This window comes from Mus caroli, unplaced genomic scaffold (assembly GCF_978045245.1).
Source record: "Mus caroli unplaced genomic scaffold, Mus_caroli_1 scaffold_10, whole genome shotgun sequence".
In the NCBI taxonomy this organism is placed as follows: Eukaryota; Metazoa; Chordata; class Mammalia; order Rodentia; family Muridae; genus Mus; species Mus caroli.
Genome location: NW_028227265.1, coordinates 34,507,729 through 34,531,540, shown reverse-complemented (window position 1 = coordinate 34,531,540; position 23,812 = coordinate 34,507,729). Strand labels below are relative to the sequence as shown.

At 53.8% G+C, this 23,812-nt stretch overlaps 1 protein-coding gene across 3 annotated transcripts in view; it reads left to right on the top strand.

Moving 5' to 3' along the window:
• The first annotated feature begins 690 nt into the window (after window positions 1-690).
• Window positions 691-23,812, top strand: part of Adgrg1 (adhesion G protein-coupled receptor G1) — a 36,963-nt gene continuing 13,841 nt past the window's right edge. The window contains exon 1 of one of the 3 annotated variants that reach the window (XM_021170109.2): window positions 691-873. The gene's annotated coding sequence lies outside the window, so the exon portion shown is untranslated. Of the gene's footprint in view, window positions 874-913; window positions 992-7,889; window positions 8,141-23,812 lie in introns of those variants that run through there. The other 2 variants (XM_021170108.3, XM_021170110.3) reach the window with 2 other exon arrangements.

Below are 23,812 nucleotides of genomic sequence, written 5' to 3'. Positions count from 1 at the left end.
GGGCCTGGTCCACAACAGTATTTCATACCCCTTGCTCAGAGGATCAGCTTCTGCTTGGATTGGCGTCCTGAGGGAAGTATGGCTCAGCCAGCAAGTCTCTATGTTGGGAGCTGGGTGTGTGCATCAGGACTCACACACATACCCCGCCCACATACTCGTGCCTGAAAGAGCATTGAAAGAGAGGTGGGTGGCAGGGTCTGAGGGAAGTGCCTGCACGAGGCCTCTCTCCATTGCAGGGTGGAGATCGCCTGGACTTCTCCCCTTGGCCCCCTTCCAAGATACCTGGGGCAGCTGCCACCTCTCATCCCTAGCAAAAAGCTCCAGTTCCTGCCCCCTCACCTTCTGCCTGCTCTGATCCCACCTGAGTCTAGCAGGACATACTGTGAGGGCCCCACCCACAACCCCGGAGCCCTCCTGCATCCAGCCTGTGGCTGGTGTGAATGGCGCTGCAGACAGGATATGGCTCTGAAGAGGCTGGAGAAGCCACAAAGGGCTGGCAGTTTGCAGGTGTGTGTGGGCGTGGCGGCATGCCTCCCACAGCCTGAAAGGGTCTCTGAAGCTCAGAGACAGCGTGATCCCGGCCTCCCACGGGGCAGCTTTTACTGTCTAGGGAAAAAATCCCCAAAGTCCATGGAGTCTGAAAACTCTGTCAAACCTCGCTAGGAAACCTAGGAGTTTTAGAGGGCACTTGGCACCGGAAGCTAGCCGGGTAGGCGGAGCCTCACCTGGATTGAGTTCACAGCTGCCTAGACAGGCTCAGACTAAGTGCTGGGCACCTGGAAGGAGGAGGAGACGTTAGCAGCAAAGGCTGTTAACAGAAGTGCCTGCCTAGGCTTGGAGGCAAGACGCTGCTGTTCAGAGTGCGAGACGGAGGTAAGAGAGGGCAGTCGGTACGGCATGGACTTCGCCTGGCCTGACCCGCTTGACCTTAGTCTAAGGTTCAGCGCAGTGTTTGGGGGTTCTCGAGTGTGTGCTGGATCGTATCTCCCAGGTAACGACTGAGTTTGAGGTTCTAGCTGGTCCTAGGATACTCCTTGCGGCTCAGAGTGTGGGGCTGGGCGTGCTCACGAGGGGGCACTGGAACACGTTGGCCAGCTGTGTCCCTCTTTGCTCAGAAGGGCATCACTGCCACGAGGGCCAGAGTGAAGCTTGGACCCTGGCGTGTGGATGAGGACTGGCGGCATGAACCCCATTTTTCCCTTCGTCCCTAGTGCTCCCCAAGCAGTTTCCTCCTGAGATCCACGGGGGCGGGGGGGGGGGGGGAGGAACCGGTTTAGCAGCAGCTCACTTTGGTTGTTTGACTTTTGAGGAGGAAGAGGCAGGCAGCCTTTCCTGGTAAGCCAGCAAAAGGGTAGATAGAGCTCATGTATATGTCTCTCTGCGGCTGCCAGCCACAGGTCCCCTTGCCTGTCAGCCCAGGTTTGTCACCCCGTCTCCAAGAGTCACTAGAGGGGGTCACAAGAGTGCACACCTCCTACCAGTTGCTTCCCCCACATGGTAACCCCAAAGATGCACCCAGATAGGAAAAAGTTCAGGCTTGCCATGGTCTCTGATGGGACCCTGGCATTCCTTCCAGCTGGACCCATGTCCCTAGCTGTACCATGATGGAAGTAGACGGGGCCCCGGATGTCAAATCATATATGGCTTCTAAAGCCCCAGTGCCCAGCCCCCAGCCCTAGCTCACGGCCCCCACTCAACCAGACAAAGGTGGGCGGCTGGCGCCGCTGTTTGCCTCTGCCAGTCTGGCTCCCTGAGGCGTGTGGGCTGCACGGTGGGCCCCTGCTAATGAGCATCTGTTATCACTCCATTATGCCGCCTGCGCCACCTGCACCCCAGCACTTAGTGGGAGACCCCGGGGGGTTCCCTGGCAGCTGGGCAGAGGGGCATGCAGAAGGCAGGAGGTGTTGGGGGAGGCGAGGTCTTCGGGACTAGGAGGCCCCATGCTCTGTGGGATTTCTACAAAGTACTTAGGATCCCAGCTTTTTATTGTATTAAAAGAGAAGTGCTGGAGATGGGCGGGGTGTAATCGCCACACTAGGGAGGCTGAGGCAGATCAGTTTTGAATTCCAGGCCAGCCTGGGCTATGTGGAGAGATGCTGTCTTGAGAGAAAAGGGGGAGGGAAAAAGGGAAGGAGGTGGCGGTAGTCTAGGGGGATTTTGGGTGAGGAAACGAGTGTCTGTGAATTCCCAAGTGAGTCTCCCCAGCCAACATCTCACAAACGCATCTGTGCTGTGTATGTATTGAGAAGGGGATGTGGTCGCACATGAGGGCACAGCCATGATTCCGGTCCTGGAGACTGGCAGTGAGTGACCTGGCATAGTGTTCTCTGTAAGATGAAACATGACCTACCCATTCTTCATACGGGGCTGTACTGTCTTGTGGGTAGTCCCTAAACCTCTCTGGGCTTCCCTGCCTGCCTTGGCACCGAGGAGATAATGCTTCTCTGCTTGATCAGAGACAGCTGGACCAATTCTGGTATCTGAGCAGCTTCCACTCAAACCTCAGAACAGGACCCGGGGAGGGGTGGCATAGACCGGGCACAAGTGTGGAACAGTTGACAGTAGCTGACATGGCCTTTTTGGGGAATGCTAGTCACCTCAGACTGTGTCTAGCTCTCTAGCTGAGACAGGGTGGCTTCTGTGGAGGGCCGAAGTCCCTCTGTTCCTGCACACTGGAGATATTTTAGGAGCAGCCTCAAGGGGCTAGGGAGATAACTCAGCTGGCAAACATGCTTGCTGTGGAAGCATGAAGGTCTGGGTTTGGATTCCCCAGCACCACAGTAAAAAGCTGAGCTTGGTGGTTTGTGCTTGTATCCGAGAGAGGCAGAGACAGGAGGGTCTCCAGCAAGTCTAGCTGAATCAGAGAGCTTCAGACTCCGTGAGAAACTCTGTCTCCAAAAGTAATTTGAAGGGCCACCAAGGTGTTTAGGCTAAAGGACTTTCCTTCAGGTCTGATGACCTGAGTTAGACCTCTGGGTCCCACATGAGGCAAGGAAAGAATCAACTTCTGTGAGTTATCGTTTGACCTCCACATGCAAGACAGTGGCACTGTTACCTGCATGTGCACACATACACATGTGCACTCGCGCACACACGCGCACACACACACAGCCTAATTCCTAGAACATTTAACATGTAAGATGGAGAGTGATGGAGGAAGACACACACAGGGTTGACTTCTGGCCTCCACACCCATGTGCACATAAACATGCACACATGCATGTATTTCAACACACGCTCAAGAGCAAATCCAGTGGTCAGGAGGGTGCCGTACCCATTTTTACACATGAGAACACTGAGGCACGGAAAGATCAAAGCCCAGCAATTTGATGCTAGACTCCCGTGGCAGTTATGGAGGGCTTTGGGGCTATACTGGGAGGAACTAGAGTGTCGTGGAGAGTGGTTTGCAGTCTCAGTCAGTGGCTCCCGTGGGTCAGCCTGCTTCTGAGCAGAGGACAGGTCAGAGAGTCACACTCTGAAGCGGCTGAGTGGAAGTCTTCACCCTGAGAGGAAGACCTCATCATAACAACTCCTTCTGATCACTTGGGCTGCAGAGGGAACCTCTGTTTAGAGATGGGTAGGGTCTCACAGGAGGACCCCAGGCCTCTGGATCCTGAAGAACAGGCACCAGACTTTTGACAGGATTGGTGAGGGCTTATTCAAGGTGCTCATCTTTGCCTTGGGCTCAGGGGCTTCTGAATGCTGAGAGGCAGGGTCATGGCCCATATGACTCTCTGAGCAAGATCTGGCTGGATCCACCCCCTCTTACTGGAGGGCTCTTGGAGCGGGGGTGGCTAAACTGAGGGTCAGACATTCCGTCATGCCACAACATGAACAGGCGGTTCTTAGCCAGTTTGCCTGTCTCAGGTAGCTGGGCACCAGGTATGCCCACCTCTGAGGGCAGTCAGTGGGGGATGGCCTTGGAGGCAGCCAGCATGAACTTGGCTAGGGAACAAGACACTGGATTGGCCTCTTCCCTGCAGTCAGGAATGAGGTGAGCACAGGGAGAAAGGTGGTGTGCCCATGCCAGGGACCAAGACCACTTCTCATTGGCATGCCATCAAATATCATTGGGGCCAGAAAGAGAGACCTGGGGGAAGGAACTGTCCTGAAAGTCAAATGCTGGTTCCAGCCATGACACTGGGCTAGGGGGTTCCTTCCCTCTCCTAGTGTAAACCCCTTGGCAGGGCTGTAGGAGAAAACACCACCCACTCCTATGGCTTATGACAAGTCTACCACTTCTATTTGGCACAAGGGGTGAAGAGGGACAGTGCTGTGGCCATGAGGGGATTAAAGAATTTCTGCTAGCATCTAGGATATGGGACTTGCCTCAGACCGCAACCTAGGGCTTTGGAAATCTGAGGCAGGTAAATGCAGGCAGAACCTGCTTGGCTCCATTCCCATGGACCTAGAGTGGACTCCAAATAAGGTCTCAGAAATCAGGCATACTTGACTTGGGCAGAGTCAGCTCACATCTTGTCCTGAGACTTGATTCCACATTATCTGCTATGTTGTCCTTGAACCCCAAGCCCAGACTTGAATCCCTATGAGGCTCAGCCCACTTTTATGGTCGAGGAGGCCCCTGTTTCCCCTCCTCTTGGACCAGCCATATTTTCTGACTCCTCCCTTGCTAGGGGAAGGGATGCCCCCCCAGTGGGGAAGGCTGTCCTGAGCGCTGGCACACAGCTGCCTTTGTAAGTGTGGCTGAGTCACATGGACACCCCCCCCATCCTTGCAGGACCCTGGGGCGATGTGACGGGAGGTGGCGTTATCATGGGGCTGTGGCTCCCCCTACCCCCACACTTGTGGGTGGGAGGCTTTCCCACGGGAATGAAGGGAGCAGGGAGGTGGACGGAGGAGCACAGCCTTAGCACGTCTTCTGTGTTCCAGGCTACTGGATTGTGGGGTGGCTTTGGGAAGGTCCCCTTTCTGTGCCTCAGTTTCCATCTCTGTAAAATGGTCTAGACATTCCTGTTGTATAGAAGGGACACTGGATGTTCACAGGGTGGAGCTTTATGCCCTTGTGCCCCTGTTAACATCAGTGGGCTGGGTATTGTGCTCTAAAATATACAAGGACATTGAGCTTGCAAGAGAAACCTGTACTTGAACTCTTTTTGTTGGTTAAAAACCCACCTCTGATCAGGCAATGGGTTTCCAGGCCCCTTGGCAAGGGTGGACACAGCTCGTTGCTCTTGACAAGGCCAGCTTGTGTAACCTGTTCTATCAGGCAGATTGGAAAGACTGAGGCCTGAAGGTCCCCTTGAAGTTCCAACAGCCACATACTCTGTCCTCTGTGCACACTCAGGCCTTGCCTCAGGCAGTAGCCACCGTAAGCAGCACTGTTTCTTATCCCTGTCCCCGGGGTCCATGTGTCCCTGAAGGTCTCTCCTCAGTGCCCAGGGAGCAGGCGCTGGTTTTTGTCTTCGACTGACAGCAAAGGGGTGGCTGGGCAGAGATGCTCACCCAAGTCACCAGCTGGCAGAGTCTGCTGTACCCAGTTGGCCAGGGACCAGCATCAGTATCATCTCTCTTCCATTTCTTATAAAGAAGGGGCACCCATCAGCTTTCTGTGGTCCCCAACCCATGCTGGCTCTGTCACCAGCCTGTAATCCCACAACCCTCCCTGTGGAGCTGCTGCTTTTTTTTTTTTCCCCTGGTTGGGCCCTGGTATTGTGCTTCCAGTAGCCATGGGAACCAGAGAGGACATGTGGTTCCCTAATACTGCATGCTGCAGATTGCCGGCCTTTTCTCTCTTCCCAGATCTGTACCCCACCCCTGATTATACATGTCAGAGATGCTTTTGATACTTCGCCTTTCCCTGTTTGACTTTCCTCAGCCTTGTTTTTGGTCTTTTGGATGAGAATCTTCACCCCAGCTTTTCTCTGTCTCCATCTTCAAGGCCCGGGCCTGAGCCCAGCCACCTGTCCACACTTCTTACACCATGCCCACCCAGTTCAATCCCGTAGAGTAGAGATGGGCCTACTTAAGCTTTGCCAAAAAACGATAGCCACCTGGGAATCCTGTTAAATTTTAGGTTCTTATGGAATGGATCTGGGGCACATCTGAAATCTGAGGTTTCTGGTAAATTTACATAATTTGAGCACCCAGCACAGATATCCTTCCTGTGCTCAAACACCTCCCGAGATGCCCCTGTGCCTTGGATTAGACTTCAGTTCCATTCACTTAAAACCTTCCACTATCTAGCCCTACTTCCTTCAAAAATAGCTCTCCCCGCCTCTCCAGGCTACTGCTGTCCCCCTAGAAGGTTCTTCTGAGGGTCTCCTTTCCTTGAATTTCCTGATTTCTCTATTATCCAGCCGGGACTCTGGAGCTATTTGGTCCATAGCCAGCCTTTGAAGGGTGTGGCTGAGAGCCCCCTTGCTCACTCTATACATGGGCCTCTTCTGTGTGGTGGAGACATGGTGGAGATGATGAGGTTAAGGGCCTGTCCCTACTGGATGTTTGCTGAGAGCCAGAGACCCAGCTGTGTCTTAGCTGTGCTGCCTTGGATAAGTCCCTGGTTGTCTCTGATGTCTCATCTCACATAGTGGTGGTGGTGTGCAGGCTCCAGGTGTCCAGGTGCCCTGGGCTCCTGCCTGCCTGCCCCCTCTACGTCCCCAGCTGTGAGACCTTGAAGAAGTTAACTAACTTCCCTGAGCATCTTCTCTCTCTCTCTCTCTCTCTCTCTCTCTCTCTCTCTCTCTCTCTCTCTCTCTCTCTCTCTCTCTCTCTCTCTCTCTGCCTTGCCCTTTTCCTTCTTCATTACCACATTCCTGGAGAATTCCTTGAGATGCATTAATTGTCTGGGCAGGTGCTGGGAAGCAGGGAGGAGGCGGGAAGGCTGGAACGCAGCCGGTGTGATTGCTGTTACTTTGTTACCGCCATTATTGTTATTGTTGCCACTTGCCCTCATTAGGTTGTGAAATCCTCATGGGCGCTTCATTTGGCTCACACGGTATGGAGTATGGGAGAGCAAAGATAGGAACCTTTACTCTGAAGGGCCATGCTTATCCAAAACACTCCCCCCTGCCCTGCGCCTCCCCCCTCTCCCCCCTCCCACCCCCATCCTTGCCGTGCAGGACCTGTGAACCTCAGCCAGAATAGCCAACAGACAGCAGCCAGAGTGGGCATGATGGGGTTGGCCCATTTTCAAATTGCTCTTTCTGAGGTTTTGGAAGGGCTCTTTACCTGAGCCTCAGTTTCCCATTTGGCTCAGCTGACAGACTCAAAAAAGGCTATTTCCAGAAGTCCCTGGTGTGTGTGTGTGTGTGTGTGTGTGTGTGTGTGTGTGTGTGTGTCTCGGGTCCAGGATGTGAGTTTTGAAAGGTTGAGACTGAGGGAGACTGGTCTGGCTCCTTGCTGGGAAGACGCTCAAGAGACATGGGTCAGCAGTCAGCCACATATGGCCTCCAGCCAGGCGGCCTGACACCCCCTTCCTCTTGGAGTGCCTTCCGCTCTGCCAGTCAGCACCGGCTCTGCCTGCTGCCACGGAGGTTAGACTGTCCTTCAGGAAGGGGTAGTTGTTGGCTGGGCCGGGAGGAAGGGGCAGCAGCAGCTGAGTAGCCTGTTGCCATGGCAAACTGATTGCTTTGAAAGAACTTCAGGGGAGCCCCCAGGGACTTAATGATGGGGGGTGGGTATGTGAGGAGACACACTCATCCCAGCTCATACCCATTTTTGAAACTGGTACCAGGGTCTGGGATGATGAGAGGAGAGACCCAGGTCCCCACTTGCCAGGCCTGAGTCACGGGCATCCCCCAGGGTCCCTGCCTCACCTCTGTCAGTCAGCCCTGCCTCCTCCTGCCTCCCTCTGAGAAAGCCATGACTCACAGTTAGCCAGTCATCTCATCTCCAGCCTGAAGGGAGGAGCTGAGCAGGAGGGTGTCCCGGCCCTCCCCCAGTTCTCCGGGTTCTCCAGCTCCACACAGCCTGCTGCCTGGGCTCTATCCACTATAGAGAAGGGACTGCTGGCTTGGTAGGAGCCTCCCCAAAGCCTCCCCCCACTCCCAGCCAGTGCACTTGCTCGCTCTAGCTCACACTCTTACCCAGAGACCCAGACTGCAAAATTCAGCATTGGAGGAGAATCCTGAAAGGTGGTTCAGCTGCCTGGCTCCTTCCAGAACCCGCCGCCTGGCACCAGGTACCGGACTAAGGGCAGCCAGTGGGTGGGAGTAGATGGGGAGGGCATGTGGCTGTTAAACAGAGATTGTAGAATGTAAAGGGATCTGGGGGGGTGGCAGGGGGCTTTAGTGCACCGCAGGGGTAGAGATGTGTGTAAACTGAGAGCTGCCTAGAAAGAGGATAGCGTCAGAAGGACCAGAACTTTTGGAGCCATTAGTTGTTGAGCATTTGGGAAACCAAGCCTCCACTGGTGTGGTTCAGTCTTGGGCCCAGCAGTGTGGTGGCAACGCTCTGGGCCTTTTGATAGACTGGCTGTTCTCACCTTAGGCTGTGGCATTCACCTGTAATCCTGGTATTTGGGGAGGTAGGGGTAGGTAGGCTCTCAAGTTCAAGGCCTGCCTGGGCTGTGAAGAAGCCATGTGGGAGTTGGGAGACTCTGAGTGGGCAGGCAGCTTGTCTGAGGTCACACAGCAAGTCCAGAGTCATGGAGAGCCAGGCTCCGGAAGAGGGCACTGTGGTAGGCTGAGCATGGTGCCCCTGACAGTGGCCTCGTCTATCTCTTAGGGACAGGACAGGGGCCCCTAGAGAACCAGGGCAGTAACAACTTTTGACCAAGGAACGAAGGCACAGTGCAACATTGGTCTGAACAGGAGGCACCTGGAATGAAGATCCTGGGAAGGGAAGCCAAGGCGCCAAGAGCTCCTTACCCACTAACCACAAGACCTCAGGGCCCCAGCTGCCTGGGCCTGATAGGACCTCAGTCCCCTTCCCCTAGTATAGGAAATGGGGGCAGGGTTCCTGTCTAACCCCACTCTCCAACCAGCCATCTCTGTGTGGTGACCGTTAGGGCCTCTAAGGGGCTCGTTTTACTGAGGGAGGGGGCTGGGGTGAATAGTGACAGAACCCCTTTTCCACCTGGGCCATCGTGTCATGGGGTGGGTGACATGGGTGGAGAAATCCTGTGCCTCCTTCAGAAGGCCAAGGGAGGTTGCTGATTTGAAGCATGAAGTGCCTACTGTGTGCTGCACAGTGAGCAATGAGGCAAAGGTCAGTTGGAACTTGCAAACGGCTCCCTCCTGGCAGCAGCCCTCCAGGATTTGGAGACCGCTGAAAGAGCAAGCTCTGGTCATTGAGTGCTGCAGGCTGCCAAGGGGACCCCAGAGTTTAGGCCAGTCCCTGTGTGGTCCTCCCTGCCCTGTTCAGGGTCTGTACTAGCTTTTGGGGCCAGACTTTTATCTCCTTTTGTTATTAGAGCCCCAGGAACTTGAGATACATCCCACCCTGATCCACCTTGGTCAAAGTCACTGCAACCGGCTTCTCTTTGGGTTGCTAAATTGGCATGGGGGGTGACCCTAACCACTGTGCCTCCGTGTGGGCTGAGGACTTGGTTCCTAGAGTCTGGGGCAGGGGGCTCCTGGCTCCTGGTGCGATCTTTGGCTAGGAGGTTGAGGTTGTCCTAATCAGCTTGTATGTGGCGCCGCCATCCTGTTAGGGACAGGCTGGTAAGAAGGTCTGATTGCAGGGGGGGAGGAGATGACAGGAGCTCTGGGTCTGTGAGAAAGGAGGAGTGAGTCTGGCCCTAAACTGGGTAGAAGGGAAGAGGGAGGGGCGGGGTCTGGGCATAGATGTGTGGAATGTCCATGGCAGAGAATATAATATGGGGAGAATTTGGGGGAACAATGAAAGCTCAGAAACATGGTGCCAGCCACAGAACTGCAGCATGACATGGGTTACATCAGAGGGTCTCAATCTCCTGTGCCGTGGGAAGCGATAGTGAGAGGACCGGGCAGCAGGGTGAGCAGGGCAGAGGATGAACACTGTGGGTCTGACCTGGCTGCTTGTCCCCTGGCTGCTGAGTCTCAGGCTTAGGGATGGCTTCCTGGTTAATGGAAAAGAAGTAGAACTGATAGTTCAACCACAAGGAAGGGAAATGAAGAGAGTAGACAGAGTTATGACAGATTCTGTGGGGATGGCCTGCTTATCAAGATTCTGCATAGACAAGGAAGAGACATGGACAGGACAGCCATAAAGGTGGCCACTGTGGGTGACCTCCCGTCCAGTGGATGCTGAGCCCTCATTGGGATTCGGGATGCAGGATGAGCTTCTAGTCAGTAGGGGAAGGGGCAGGCCCTTGATGAGGGTGTTAGAGGTACTGGTGGGGAGGTTGGGGGATGTGTGACAACACAGGACCCAAACTTCAGTGTTGTGCCCCCCTCCCCTCGGGGTGGAGGTCCTCAGGGTGGCCCTACTTTCTGACTCACATCAGATGGGGGCATCATGTGAGTGCGCCTGGCAGCCGAGGGTGACCAGCCTCCAGGGACCTGGCAGATGGCAAGTAGGGGGTGGGGCAGGGCTGGCACAAAGGGGCCTCTCAGATATAGTGGGTGGAGCACTGGCAAGCCATCCCTTGCTCGGCTGAGAGCTTGTCCCTGCTCCAGGCTCTGGACCTCCAGCCCCATCTGGAGTTGCTGAGGGCCCCTGAGGGAGTCTGTAGATTCTGAGGTCAGGCCTGAGCTACTGAGGAGAGGGACTAAGGGTAGTAGCTCTCTGCTAATCACTGACCTGCCCGGCGTAAGGTGGCCTGAGATACTGTCTGGGGCCCCATGTGCTCTGAACTCTCCAGGTTCTCTAGAAGCCCAGCCTGGATTAGAACAATCCTGAACGTTCCATTCTGGACTCATTGCTTACTTTAGAGACAAGGAATAGGGGTGAGGAGGCTTCCCTGGTAAGGGATCCAAATCTTTAGGGCTCCATGTCTCATTGTTGTTTTCTGCCTCTCTTGGGAGGCAAGGAGGTCCTTGTCTGGGTCCTAAGCTATCTGTAGGCAGGCATGTGCCCATGCCCCACCACTGGCAAGCCCTTGCATTTGGCGATGGGATTCAGGCACAGTTGTCAAAGAAGACTTGACTATACTCCTTTCTGGTTGTGTGGGCTCTGTTTCCTTGTCTTTAACCACATCTTCAGGGGGCTGCTCCGAGCATCGCAGAGTTAACACAAAAACACGCAGAATAGCACTGGAATCATGGGAAGTTAGCATTCATCTTTCTGGCTCCTACTGGATGGATAGGCATCCTGAAGTCGGAGTCGTCACTTCTTATCTCCAAGGCCTGTGGGGGAGCTGGACACTGGAACGAGTCAACTTGCCCCCGACTAGTCCAATCTGTGCCGGCAGCAAGGCTAGCATGGGTGGTTGGGCACCAGGCTCCTGGGCTAGCACTGCCCTTAGTGATGTGTGGATGCAGTTCCAGGCAGGCAGAGATAAGAGCTTAGAGCTGAGAAGTTGGCGGAGCATCCCACATCAGCAGGCAGTCCTCTCTGCACTAATGGGAGATGGTCTGGGGATGAGGGACTGGCTCTCAAGTCCATGGTCCATGGTTCTGTGGCTAATAGCCTCAGCCTGCCTTTCCCATTTCAGGGCCACTTTGACTCTAGAATGACGAGATAGAAAACGGTCCTTCCTGCTTCTTCATCCTACCCTTCTGTCCCCCTAGGCCTCTGCCTTCCTCCTCCCAGCAATATCTGCCTGGATTCCCACTTTCTGTAGCAGAAAGTGGGTGAGCACCAGAGACTCACATTACACTGTCCAAGATCATGGCTTCTCTGGGCCTCGGCTTCCCTGCCTGTGAGTGGAAAGAACCAGAACCATCTCTTGTAAGATCTGTTGCAAAAACCCAGGGCAGCATGGGCTACAAATGTACAATCAGTAGGCTGCACCTTTGGGAGTCCTCAGTAAGCCCTGCTCAGGGGTGCTTGAATCTCAACTAAATTCAGATCCTGGAAGAGTAACCTTGAGCAAGTGATGCTGTCCTCCTCACCCCCCCTCCATCCTGTCCTCCCTCTCCTGTCCTCTTTCCTCTTTTCCTCCCCTCCTCTTCAATTCCACTCTTTCCTTTTGCTTTTTCACACAGGGTATTACTACTATGTAGCCCAGGCTGGCCTCAAACTCATGGTCTCCTCACTTCAGCCTCCCATGTGCTGAGATGACGACCAGGAGCTGCCATGTTTGGCAAGCAACTTGCTTGTTTTGAGTCTCATTTGCAGTAAGGCGAGGATGAAGATACTTGGATCTCTAAGAGGCACTGTGGGGAGCGAAGGGAATAGCCACAGGTCGCTAAGGCTCAGGAGAAGTGGCCTTCATCCTAATCTGCCCCCAGACCTTCTCAATCTCCCACTTTGGCAGTGCCCTAGCATAGATCAGATGGGTGGTTAGGAGTGTAGACTCAGTGTCGGCCTGGTTCCATCTGAGCGTCTTCAGCTGTGTGAATTTGGAAGGGTGTGTTTACCCTGCCCCCTGGTTTCCTTTAGTTTTAAAGCAGGAGTAGTAACAATGGCATCTTGAGAGCCGTGAGACTTTAAGTGCTTCCTTCCCAGTTCCGTAAGTGCTGTGCTGCGCTGCTAGTGGTACCATTTCTGGAACCTTCTTTGGCAGAGTGGCAACAAACTTATCCCAGAGAAACAGTCTGCCCCATCTCAAGATGTCATGTCATCAGGAAGGCTTCAAACCATAGATAGCCCATGCCCTCAGATATTCCACTGACAGGGTCTTGGTTGCTGTTCTGAGGCTTGTCCTGTCTGAGACTCAATCCTGCCTCCTAAGACCTGGGACCATACTGTCAGACTCTGGCCTGGGTATCTCTTGAAAACCAATCATTTTTATTCAAGAGTCACCTCCTTTGGGACTGTCTTCCTCAGAGTTCCATCTGGGGTCCTTGGGTGCACAGACATTCTTGTCTGGAAAGGACGGCAGTATGATTGTGGACAGACTGCACATGATGAGCAGTCTTTGCCATCTACGGTGTCTGATCCTCCTTTTCCCGGGAGGACACTGCTGACCTTGACCTTCCAGATCTCCCGTGGCCCATTAGACAGATGTTACTTGTCTGCAAGAGAAGTCTCTCAGTGGTTTATGGTTTGGGTTCATTACTCGCAGATGCTCAGCAGTAGCGGGAATGCAGCCCATTTTGACACTATCTTAGGGTCACCAGATTTCCTGGGTTCTGCAGTCTTTGAGAGAGATGACTTCACAGTTAGTATTACAGTCATTTAGCTGAGGCTTCTCTTTAGAATTTCAAGTGCAGGGGAAAGAGGTGGAGCACACGTTTGCAAAAGGCATAGCAAGGGAAGGTGACTCTTAGGCATTGCCTACTGTTTGGCCACCATCCTGGATTCAAAGAAGATGCCTGGGTTCCAGCCAGGCTGGCAGCCTAAGTAGTACTCCATGGTCACTTTTTTTTTTTTTTGTACTGGGTTCCCTTGGTCCCTAGGGTCTGGGTTGGGTGGCCATTGCCAGCTGAGACTAGTTCTCGGAGCATAGTTTTATTTCTGGAAGCCTGCATTTCTGACCTTGTGGTAGGTGACCCACCTGTTCTGATGTGACATATGTGAGAGGTGGACCTCAGAGGTTGGTCAGGACAGCTGAGTCATGCAGAGCCTGGGCCTGATTCCCGTCTGTTGTATCATCACCTGGGCACGTGCCAAATGGCTTAGGTTTGGCCAAAAGCCTGTCTCCACTGTAGCCTCCACTCCACTGCTCAAAGCCCTCATTCCGTCTCTGGTACTTCTGAGGCTGAAATTTTCAATCCTTGCTTCAGAGATGATGAAGCAGGTTGAAGGTTCTTGGACAGTCCATGGTGACAGAGACCTGGACTCTGGTCACTTGCCTGTGATCAGACTTGTTCCCGTGTTGTCAAAATGGCTGTTTGCACTGGAGGTAGTTAGCTCTCCGTCCTTGCAAGTAGTTAAGTTGGTCAAAGAAGATCTTGAAGGGACCTGAGGGGTCAAGAGGCTCTTCTTCACAGCTGTTTCCAGCCATGAGCTTTTCCATTCCTAGAGGGGTGGCACCAAATGACCATGTCCTTTAGTGTTGTCGAGGGTTACGCAGCACATGGGTAGTAAGTAGCACATGGTTGTTCTAGTGTATCAGGTGATGTCTGTGAGTGATGTCCCCACTACTGCCTTGATGGTCATTGCGCCTAGCTCCCCCATTGGTGTGTCTCACTACACCTTCAGGGGTGAGGAGCTGGGGGTGAGAGAGGTTGTTTTGTTCAGAAAAGGCACACACCTATCTGCAGGGTCTGGGGTCTCTTGATCTTCCTAAAGCCCTGAATCTAGGCAGGGTGTCCACGCTGCCTGCTCTTCTTCCCCAGCACTGGTTATACTATCACCTTGTGGGCAGTGGGCAGGCCAGTAAGGAACCTTCTTGCCAGACTCCTGCAAGCTGTACTTCTCTAGTCGAGAAGCTTGCCCCACCCTCTTGGGATCCCTGCTGGTAGGGTCTGGCAGAGAAGGAGCCATCACCAGCTGTGATTGGGAAAGACACTTGGCATGTCTCCCTAGAGACCCTGCCATGGGTTTCAACACAGGCAGGTGTCCCATCTCTGTCTCCCTTCTAAAGGAAAGCTTCAGTAAACGTGATCTGCAAAGACAGTGGTGTTCACACAGCACATGCGTGTAGAGGGTTGGTCTGGTACATCCCCTCAGCTGTGAGGCTTTGGGGTTTCGGTAAAACCTCTCTGAGCCTCCATCTCCACCTCTGCCAAATGGCAGGGGCGGCTAGCACTCTACACCGTGGCCCTGCCCATGCAAGGGTGACGTGCTACAAGAGCACCATAGAGATAGAGATGAAGGAGTCAGACTGGATTGGGATCCAGTTTTACCAGCTCCATGGCCCTAGGCAAATAGTTTCTTTCTAAGCCTGTTTCCTCTGCCGGCCCATTCGATTAGAAAGAAAACCCCTCCTCAAGATGACAGTGGAGGTGTGGAGGCGGGTGCACGTCATGGGGCTCACAGGTGTGTGGTCCCTGCTGTGACTTAACTCTGTGTGCTCCATCCTAGTCTTCAGAGGCACCTGCCCTGGGTTCTCAGTTCTCAGGCTGTGCATGGTCTGGGGATCCCTGCACTGCCCTAACACCCAGGAGAGGCATGCGATCTCCTAACCTAGTCAGAGGCTAGCGACAGCCCAGTGCCCTGTTCTTAAGCAGTTGTCTTTAGCCTGAATCTACAGTATCAGGAATCAGCTGTTGGGGAGACAGAGCCTGTGGCCTGGCTTCGAGCCTCAATTTTTTTCATTTGTTCATGTGTTCAACTAGCTTCATTGGGCAGCTGCTGTGGTCTTATACTGTACTAGCAGGGGTGTCAGAGGTGCTAAGACAGACAGATAGACTGAAAGACAGACAGACAGACGGATGGACGGACAGGGTTAGAGAGACAGAGCCAACATTGCTCTAGCAGGGGACTTTGGTTCCCAGCGCCCATGTCGGGGAGCTTACTCTAGTCCACCTTTAACCCCAGACATAGAGATCTTCTACCTCTGGCCCCACAGCACCGGTGCTCATATGCACACACACACAGAGAGACTAACAAGACAGCAAAGGCCACCGAAGAACAGCAAACAAGCTAATTGCAAGGCCACTTCAGAAATGGCCTAGGGCTCTCAAAAGAGAACAGGTCACTAGAGACACAGAAGTCACTTTGAATTGGGGGGGTCACAGATGGGATTTCAAGAGAGAGGATATTTAAATGAAGGCCCAAGAAGGCCAGTTGGAGGGGAGGGCTTAGAAAGTACCCATAATGGGGGAGGGGAGCAGGTACAAAGGCCCTGGGGTGCACCTGGACTTGGTGAGTGTGAGGAGGGTAGGGTGACAGGTGGGACCAGGGTCACTGGCTTGTGTGGACAGCTGTATTGCTCTGTAAGCATCGGAGAAGCTCTGTGAGAACAGAGTTGGTTCTATCCCAGGCTGCAGTTTCTGAGCAGTCATTGGCTCTGCCAGGTTTCTCATGGGTGAAGATGGGTAGGGGTCTGCAGATGGGAATGTGTGGCTGTGCCCTGGTTTCTTGCTATAGCGAGTGAGTACTGAGTGTGTGCTAAGAGTCTGAGTGCCCTCCTTCTGGGACCTCAGCACCCTGCACCAGCTTCTCTGAGGTCTTAGGGTCCTTTGATCCAATATGGCTGCCTTCCCAGCTAGTGGGCCTTGGAGCTCTCTCTGGAGGCAGGGGAAGGTGTCCCCACCCTACCCCCACCCCTGCCCAGGACAGCAGCTCCTTTCTTTGCTTTCTTTTCCTCTTCCTCCAGACCCAAAATAGAGCCTGAATGGTCCCAGGCTCTGGCAGTGAGACAATAGTGGCCTGCTGACCGAGGCAGCCTGCTGGCTGGGGTCCATGGGCTGTAGGCACTAGGCTAGTATGCCTGGGGCTCCAAGCTCAGCTGCCTTTCCCAGGGCCCAAGCCAGCCCTTTCACCTGAGGCGTGAGATCTACTAGAGTCAGTGGTGCTCTGGGGAAAGGCTTGCCACAGCGCATCAGAGGGCTGGGACCCTGTGCCTCAGCCTTCCCAGCCTGACTCCGTCCTTCTCTGCTGCCAACTGGAGCTGGAGGCCTTCAGATAGCTCTCTCTGTTCTTGTTCAAGTTTGGAGCTCAGAGGTGACCCCACGTGATGAATATCTTTCCCTTTTGACTCACTGGGTAGAAAAGTGTCACAGAGGTAAGAGCTGTGCTCGCGTAGAAAGGAGTGAGTGCTCTGTCTAGAAATCAAATCAAGCTTGGATGAGATGGGTTCTTAAGCGTCTCAGAGATCGGTGTTTGAGTTTCATACCCTGCCCTTCCCAGCTATGTAGCCTTGAGCAATCATATTCCCTCCCCAGACTCTAGAGTCCTGTCTCAGCATGGGCTCAGCCAGGCTTACCATACAGAGCGGTAGAAATGAGCTTCTAAAATTCCCGGTGTTAGGGGAAAGAAGCCTTGACTCTGTCCTGCTCTCCTCCTGGATAGGTAAAGAGGGGCCCAGATGCTTCCTGCCATAGCCTGGGAGCACTAGGATAAGCCGGAGGAGCCTCAGGCCTGGGCTGGCTCACCAAGGGGATTATGAGTGAGCTGTGGCAATCTGGGAAGGCCTCCAGGAGGAGACAGACTCTTGGCGTCTTCAAGGAAGAATGGCATACACTCTGTTCACTGCAGCCAATGGTAGGGATTGGAGGCTCTGCCACCTGGCTTGTGACCAAGGCCATGGGGAGGCAGGCAGCAAGTGGCAGCCTCTAAAAGGTATTCATTTGGTCAAGGGTCTCGCCGCTCCCATCCTGTTCTCAAACCACTTGGTGTTAAAGTCACTCTGAGGCTTAGAAGTGGTGGCACACATCTGTGATCTCTGTACTTGAGGCAGAGGCAGGAAGATAGCAAGTTCTTGCTCCCATTAACCCTGTATCCCCTCCCTGTTCCCCTGATACTGGCGTATAGCTAATGGTGGGGTGGGGTGTTATTGGGGACCCTAGGAAAGGGGCATCACACATAGCTGGTCCTCTAAGAAGACACAGACAGCCCACTTGCCTGAACTATATTGCAAGACCTTCTTCCCTCAAGCCTCTCCCCTCAAAGGAAAAAAAAAGTCACTGGGAGATTTCATGCTAAAATCTACCCTTCTGCTTCTCTAGAGAACTTGGGTGCTCTGAGGTTTTGGGGTCCCCCCCAAGACAGATCCCTTAAGCTCTAGGACCCATTCTTGTCCCTGCTAGTAACCTGCTTTAGCCCCAGGCAGCCTCAGGACGAAAGCTCTCACGCTTGGGTACAGACAAGTTGGAGAGCCCGCGCTGTAAGCCAGGCAGTGACGCAGTCCATGCAGCTGCCAACGGTTGCCAGGGGAACGGTTGCCAGGGGCTGCTGTCACCTGCGCCCCTTCCTCCCCCTTGGCGCTGGAGGCCCGAGTTTCTCAGCTCAGCTTCCCGCCTGCCCCCTTTGTTTGAAGCCCTAGTAAGGGGATGGTGACTGGGGGGGGGGACCCAGGCTTTCATTCAACCTTCAGCCCCCTGTACTAGAGGAAAGTGTCCCTTACTCCAGTAGTCTGCTGCCTGCAAACAGGAGGCTTCGTCCAGTCACTTTTGCCTGGAAGAGAAAACCAGGTAGATTCTTGCTCCTCCTTTTTGGCTTCTTTTTCTCCCATCTCTCCCTTCCCACCATCTCCTTTCCTTCTCCACAGCCTCCTTTCTTCCCTCTCTTTCTTGTTGCCCTGTATCCTCCCTCCCCCCTCCTCTGACACTGACATGTAGTTAATGGTGGTGGGTTGTCAGGACCCTGGGGGCCATCATAGCTGGCCCTCTAAGGGGACGCAAACAGCCTGGAGAGCCATCAGGAAGTGGTTAGGGGTAGCCACACTCCCTCCCTCTCCAGCTGAACATTTTTGAGTCTCAGCTGTCACAGCATAGGTCTCAGAGAAGGGTAGTGGGGATAACTGGACTAGGAGAATTGGAAATACCACAGCCTTGGGAAGAGCCAGAGAGGAGCTGAGATCCATTGTCACCTGGGTAAGTTCATGCAGACCCTTGGACTGGGGTCTTGCGCAGATGGCAGTCTGCTTCACCCAAGGAGACCATTTCACTGTGACTTCTAAAGAGAGGCTCTCACTAGCAGGTAAGCTTTCCATTCAAGAGTGGGTCTCTTCTGGAGCTAGCCTGGATTCCCCATGCAAGCTTCATTCTTTGCTGTGTGACCCTAGCGGGTGACTTGGCTTCCCCAGGGGCTTCTCATTTGTCCGTTCAGTGGGTCATGGGCTTTTTCTCATAGGTTTTAAAGAAGATTAAATGTGTTAATGGGAGCTCAGGCCTGTAATATGAACACTTGGGAGGGTGAAGCAGGAGGATGAGAAGTTCATTGCCAGGCTGGGCTACATAGAGAGACACCATCTCAAAACACAAGCACATAAATGTATTAATTGCTCAAAGAGCTTTGAGTCCTGCCCTGCCTTTCTGAAGTATTTTATTATATTGCTGGAGCTATATTTTATAAGTGTGGCTGTGTTCCTGAAGGGGCAGGCACCTGCTTGTCACAGAGGAGCTGAGAGAACCTTTTTGTGCTGGGGGTGGGAGGAGCTCTGGTTAGTGCCTCCTGTCTCCTCCATAGTTGGGAGCTGCCTGGCTTTGTGTCCCTGAGCTGGCAGCCTCTGGGCCAGAAAAGAGGGGGAGAAAAGGGAGGTTTGGTAGCTGACCTTGGGAACAGAAAGATCCTGCAGTCCACAGACGGGCATTTTGCCTGGGCCTTGGGGAGTCCAGTGCAGCCCCCAGAAAGCCAGCGGGGTGGCCTTGGGCAACTCAAGAAAGCAGATAGGAAAAGGGGAACTTAGAGGGGACACAGAGATGGCTGTAGTCTGAAAGGGAAGAAAGTCTGGGCAGGGCTGTGCATCTTCTTTGTCCCTCACTGCCAGCTCAAAGGTAGGTTTTCCCCTAATGTACGTACCCTAAATTGGCCAAGGATGGGGACCATAGTTTCCCATTGCAGAGGACGGGGTCATAGTTACCCATTAACAAAGCAGGAAACTGAGACCCACTGAGAGGCAGGATAGCTCAAGCTTCCAGGTTTAGGCAGCCTCTCTGTAGGTACCACCTGGCTCTGAGAGGCAGATGCTGACCCTGTGTACCGATTTGAAAGGCTGACCACAGTGGCTCATTGAATACAACTGTGTGACTGTGACAAAAATGAGTCCGGGATTTTAGATGCTCAAAGCCCCGTGGAATCTTGGGACCAACTGGAGAGTCAGAGAAACTACAGGAGAGGGGGTGGGGCAATGCCCGGAGAGCTGGATCGCTCTATTGGACTGCATTGCTTCCGGTTAGGTATGGCACTGTTGTTTCCCCATGAGCTACTGTTGCAGGTGAAGGGAGGCAGGATTGTCCTGGATGCACCCCAAGCTCACAGGGGGATCTGTCGCCTGGAAGTGTCAGAGATGGTGATGAGGGTCCCTGGGGAACACTGCAACCTAAATGGCTTCAGTGGCTCATCTTGTGCTTGCTAATAGCCTTGGGGGACATCTCAGAAAAGAAAACAAGGGACGGGAGACAGTATATGTGTGTGCATATACACGTGTGCACTTACATGAAGACGTGCTGATAGGCTATGCTCTCCGTGGTGCCAGGGCATCTGAGAACTTGTTTCTCACATGAGTGATGGGTGTCTATGCAGAAAAGGGCCTGCCACGTTGGTTTAGGGAATGGCCCCCGTAAGTTTCGTGCTGTTTCTACTTGTGGCACTTACCAGAGTCTTTGCTGTGCTAAGGCCCAAAGTAGGGTCCAAAGGTCTCTCTAATCAGAGGAGAAGTAGCAAGTCCCCCCACCGTAAGGCCAGGGAGAATGAGGGAGGGGAGGGATGCAGTAACCGTGGTGGCTGAAACCATTGCTTTGAGGTTAGAAGAACTAGGTTTGAGTCGCAGTGTGCCTCCTCCTTTGCTTTGTGATCTTGGCTGCGATGGAAGACCTTTGCATCGAACGCTCCCTGCCTTTGGATAAGCATCGCTTTAGAATTAGTGGGCAGTGGGTGGGCTACAGAGTTGAGACCCTGGGCCGCTCTGCGGCAAGGCTGCTGCTGGTGCTGGCACCGAGTGCTTGCTGGAGGATACCTGGGTTCCAGAGTCCCTTCCATTGTTCTGGATAAATCCCTGCTGAGCCCCACACTTGGTCTGCTGCCTCCTGGCTACCATGATGCTATAAAGGAAGCCTGAGCCAGGGACCATGGATGTGTTACAAGTTAGCACCATAGGAAGGGCCTGTGGGCAAGGGCGGTTAAGGAAGTAACCAAGGCTAGTTCACTCCTGCTTGGTGATGATCCCTAGCCTTCCTAGGGCCCCCCATGTGCATGCCTAGTTGTAGGAAGAGGAAGCTGCAGAATGGTCAGCCGCTGAGGCCTTAGAACCTTTTGTGCCCACAGGTCTTCTGCTGGGCTGGCGCTCAATGCCCACAGCTCCCCTCCCTCGGTTTCCCCATGGGGCAGGGCTGGCAGAGGGTATTGCAGCTCATGGATGTTGGCAGGAAATCACAAGAAGGTGAGACCTGTGCTAGCTGAGTAGTCCTATATAGCAAGGCTGGGTCTAGATGGTCCTACCTGCAGCCATGCCCAGTGTGGTAGCTCAGGCCTATAAACCTGGTGCCTGACAGACTGAGGCAGGGGGATTGCTATGAGTTCAAGGCCAGCCTGGGCCAAGTGCAAGACAAACAAAAACAAACAAACAAGCAACCCAGAAAGTGAGCCTTGCCCTAGTGGGTAAGACCTGGGAACCTGCCAGCCCCTAGGACAGGTGCCAACTTGATTTTTATTATCGTGCAGTCTAGACAGATTCCTGAAGCCTGAAGTCACGGTGCTGCCCTGTGACCCCAGTGCTCCCTCTCAGTGAGGGGTAGGTTCCGAAGGGGTCAGCTTGCTTGGGTGTCAGTCACCCAACTGTGGAGTGTGGGGGGGGGCAGATGCAGAAGGCAGAGCCCAGCATTTACCCAGAAGCTGGGGACATAGCCTAGTGAGCCCTGGCTGAGTGGGGAAGGGTAGTGCAGGTCCCCTGGGTCTGGTAAACAGCTCCTTTGAAGATGTGGCTATGTGGTGCTTATAAGTGAGGAGTTGTACTGATGAGCCAAGCCTGGAAGGTGTTCGGGGGAGGATCCCCTCATCCCTGTGCCCCACTCCTACTCTGGCCTTGGATATGTGTCTGAGCCACCTCCTCCGCAGAGATTGGAGTCCACGCCAGCCATCCTCCCCTTCCTCCTTACCCAGTGCACACTCATGGGCTCGAGGACACATACACACACACTTGCAGCTCTGCACGTTCATACTGTGAAGGCTCCTATCATCTCCCATCCTCTCCCTGAGTTTCCATAGCTCCCAAGGAACACATTCTACAACTGTACAAAGTAGCTGATGGTAAGCTGAGGCCACTTCAGTTTCCCCTGATAGGCCCTGGGTCGGTCACAGGAGACTCAGACCTGGAAACTAGTTAACTCCTGCCTTCCTTGATCTGGCTTTATCTCTATCTCCTGCCGGAGGCCCCTCAGATCACCAGCTCCCTGCCAAATACTGGGAGGCCATATATCATGTCGTGGGGAAGGGACAGGGATCAGGAGAGGCAGGCTGCCTTTGTCTCTTGTCCACATTTTGTTCTTTCACAGCTGAGTAAATCCAGCAGACCCTTGCCTGGCTCCTGGGTACCCCCTGGCCCCCATGGGTGGCCTGTCAATCACTGGATACTGCCAAAGCCAGACTCTGGGCCACACCTGAGCTGTTGTGCAAGGACCCAAGCGTTGTCCTTCAAAGTACCTTTCCTGGGGTGGGTCCCCGTGCACTGGCAGTTTGGAGCAACTCTGATGAAGCCAGCCCTTGTCAGGGAGGCTCACAGGGCCGTATATGGCTGGGAGGAAGTTGGATACTCCTGGGGCCTTGGGCTTTGAGCAGAAGGTCACAGTGGAAATCTGTCATTCAGAACCCAAGAGCACATCCCAGCAAAGACCTAAAGCTATGACAGATGCCCTTAGGATAGCTAATTTGTAACCGTAGTGGGTGGAAAGGGGTCCCGCTCAACATGTGAGGTGACAGCCCAGGAAGGGTTAATTTAGAGCTCTCTTAGTCCCATTCAACTTCCACCTCCATCTAGGAGGAAATGTGTTTTCCAGGAGCTGGTGGCGTCTAGGTGACGCAGGTCCACATAGGATGGCAGGGGAAGTGACTCAGGCCTCGGGAGAGAAAGTGAGCTCTAATATTGCTGCTGCCCACCATGCTGGCCCTTTCCCTAGCAACCAATCATGCTAGGAATGGTGGGGGCTCACACAGCCTTAGCCCCCCTCTATCTTGTTGAATCCCTGGGGACCCTGTGATTTTATCCATTGTATCAGGCTGGCTCAGCGTGTTCTGTTCTCAGCGTGTTTACGGGAAGCTGAGGTCAAGAATAACAGCCACTCTGAAAGGGGTTGTCAGTCCAGCAACTTCTCTCTAGGCTGGACTTGCCTGCTGTATGCCTGTGACCTCCGCAGCTCCTGCTTTTCTCTCTTTGGGGGACCCTAAGCCAGGGGGGTGTGTACCTCAGGAACTTTTGAGGAGAGGGCTTGGCAGCAGCCTTGTGTGCTCTTGGGAGAGATGGCCTTTTTCTGGCCTCAGTTTCTGCATCTGTAAAATGGTAAACCCGGAACAGTACTCTGCAGATGTGGCTGTGACTATTTGGGGTGGGGCTGCTAATCTACCTTCTCAGTAACCATTGGCTCTGGCAGTGCTGTGGCAGGTGCCATTTGGTGGCTGAAGCCAGTTTGCTTTGCTGTTCTTCATCTATACAGGCGAAAGATGGTCCCTAGGAGGTGGGCCTCTGCTCCTGGCTGCAGGGACTAGGGTAACCAGATCTTGGAATGCCTGCAGGAGGCACTAGGGGCCATCCTATGATGCTGCCCTTACCCTTTGGAGTGTGAGGCTGGGTGGCAGGTGTGTGTGTGTGTGTGTGTGTGTGTGTGTGTATATATATATATATATATATATATATGTGTGTGTGTGTGTGTGTGTGTGTGTGTGTGTGTGTAGGCCTGGGAGGGGGCTCAGGCAGGAATGTGCTGAATGGATAAATAGGACAGTACTTTTCCTGAGCCATGTGGTGGTCCCTTAGCTATCTGAAGAGACCCCCTCCCCAATTGTTCTCCTTGTCCAGCTTCTGGCAGCCTGTGACATTCAGGGCCAGCTAGGAGGGAAGTTCTCTGGGTGGGGTCACAGCCTTCCCGATACTCTGTCCGGAAGGGAGGTTCATGTTCTAGGAATTTCCCCTCAAGTGCTCTGAAGGCCAAGCTGGCCACCTGCAGTAGACAGAGGCCTAAGGAGGGAAGCACGGGATAGAGAGTTGGGGGGAAGGGTCTGAGTCAGGGACGGAAGTGCACTGGTCGGAAGGTACACAGAGACAGTGGAACCCTGTGTGTACCCC